The following is a 2,494-nucleotide window of genomic DNA, read 5'->3' as shown; positions in this document are numbered from 1 at the left end:
AGGCGTGGAGCCGGGGTCAGGCGCTGGGAGGAGTGCCGGGGAGCCGGGGCCTGGCCCGGGCGGGCGCTGCCCCGGGGCTGTGAGGCGGCGGCTGGGGGCGGCCCCTCCTCCGGTACGTCCTTCGTTTGAAACTGCCAGAAAGTAAGCGCATCTGCCTTCTATTTGTCAGACCTTTCTTTGTAGGGTGTATAGCAAAAACTGGCTCCAGTGTCATAGCTGTTTATTTGTTATTGCTTTTCAATATCAATGTTATTTACGAGGCCTCGCTGCTGCAGTCATCATTTTTTCTCCTAGGGGAGAGCAAGCTACTCTAACAAGTGCTAAGTCAGCAAAACGAGGATAATCATAGAATGGCTTGGGTTGGAAGGGATCTTAAAGATCATCTAGTTCCAACCCCCCTGCCGTGGGCAGGGACACCTTCCACTAGGCCAGGCTGCTCAAAGCCCCATCCAACCTGGCCTTGAAGACTTCCACAACCTCCCTGGGCAACCCGTTCCAGTGTGTCACTACCCTCACAGTAAAGAATTTCTTCCTTATATCTAATCTAAGTCTTCCAGTTTGAAGATATGTCAGATAAAGAACGTACTGGGGTTACAGTGAAAGTATAGGAAGAGGTCAAACTAATTAAAAGATGCAGAATTACAGTGCTGAAGGTTTAGACTCTGTAGATGCGTTATCTTCAGCTGAGACCAGGCAACCTCCAGCAAAACATGCTTTGTAAACGTAGAACAAGCTACACAAAGAAACATACATCTTAAACAAAAACATGTAGGAAGTAGTAAGGAATAATAAAAAAAATTGGAGACATTCATTTTGTGAAGTGTTACTAGACATAAAATTTAGGGCCTACAAGAGCCAAAAAATAACGTTGGGAACTTAGTCCAATTACTGGAGGGCCCCATCAATATAATGTGGACCCAACATTTTCAACAAGATGAAATCATTATGGGAAAAAAACCTGAGAGATGACAACTAAATAGCAGAAGAAAATAGAGCATGCTAATTTCCTTTCTATAGTCTTATGAACTCTTACATTTGATAATACTTTGCTAGGGTAAACTGCGGTGGTTAAAGGAGTGCATATGCTATGCATCAATAATTTTGTCCTTAAAGAGCTATGATGCATATGATTTAATATGGAGAACAAAGTGCCCATAAAGAGCATATATGACCTTTTTGTTCAATAGCTTAAGCACATTAGCTTCAGCTCCTTCAAAAAAAATCTTTAATCAACTCCATGACAAGCTACAAGCTGACATGTATTCTTGTGTGACCAGTCAGATGACATGACTCAGCAGAGAAAATTTTAGAGGCCTAAGGTGCAGAGAAAGTTCCTGTCATTTCATAGTAACATTTTTTTTCTTGCACTGTACAAAGAATTCTGTGTAAAAGCAGGGAATTAAGCTGCTCTAAAGCAGAGTGTAATAAAGCGTATAGTAGGTTTTCATGACACTATTCTACCAGGCTCTCTGTGTTTAAGTACTGTAGCAACTTCCTCACAAAGCCTTTTTATCTAAGACCCACATGCTCTACAATAGTCCCTCCAAGTTATGCGATTTTGTTTTAATTCCAGTTTGGAGTATGCATTTGTTACCACTGAAAATAATTTCTGTTTTGTGCAAATGCTTTCTCCTGCATGTCCTTGTTATTAATCAGATACATTCTTCAGGCATTTATTTGACACAAATTAAGTCAAGCTCCCACTATGCAGTTCTTAATATGTGAGGGGGATGGTGCCTGAATGTGACACCTACTTATTTAAGAGTCCCAGAATTTTACTTGTATCAGTCACACTGGCACAATTCCGAGCAGTGTTTGTAAACTTAAAAGCTTTAATTCAGTATTCCAGCAGTGAATTAGGGAAAGGAATTAGCACTTCCCAAAAGATTGTGTAGAGGGTCTTTTTCTTTTACTGTGAGAGTAGTCTGTGATCATTTGGATTGTTCTGTGCTCCTTGCTGTGCTTTGGGATGTGGTTATTGTATGAAAAGCTTAATGCTGGTTTTAATCTTAGCAATGAGATTGTGAATTAAAATTACAGGGTGCGCTGAAAGTCCATAGTCAAGTGTTTGCATTATGTTCTTTGGGAGTTTGCTGCAGGACAGCTTGTACAATTGTTTACTCCTGTGGCTGCAGTGGAGGGCTAAGCTCTGAAGGATGTCAACACAGTTGAACTACAGGGGTAGGGCAATTATCAAAAAAGTAGGCATCTTCCAAAAAGAAGGACACAAAGGAAGTTGTGTCCAAAAAAGGAAACAGAAAGGTTCATAAATCTTTGTGAAATGTGGAAACACATTAAGGCAGGCTAAAATGAGTTAGAGCAACAACCAGCAAAAAGGAATTGATATTAGTAACTTTAATATTTGTGAGAATAAATCTTGCAAGAGAATCCTGAAGATCCACAGAGAATCAAGGCTGGGTGGGAAGAGCAATCGTGATAAAACCAGATAAAGTAAGGAGGATTTTTTTTGTTCACTGGAGAGTATCTTGTGAGG

The sequence above is a fragment of the Larus michahellis genome, chromosome 7 (assembly GCF_964199755.1).
Source record: "Larus michahellis chromosome 7, bLarMic1.1, whole genome shotgun sequence".
NCBI classification, from domain to species: Eukaryota; Metazoa; Chordata; class Aves; order Charadriiformes; family Laridae; genus Larus; species Larus michahellis.
Note: the sequence above shows the minus strand (reverse complement) of the source record.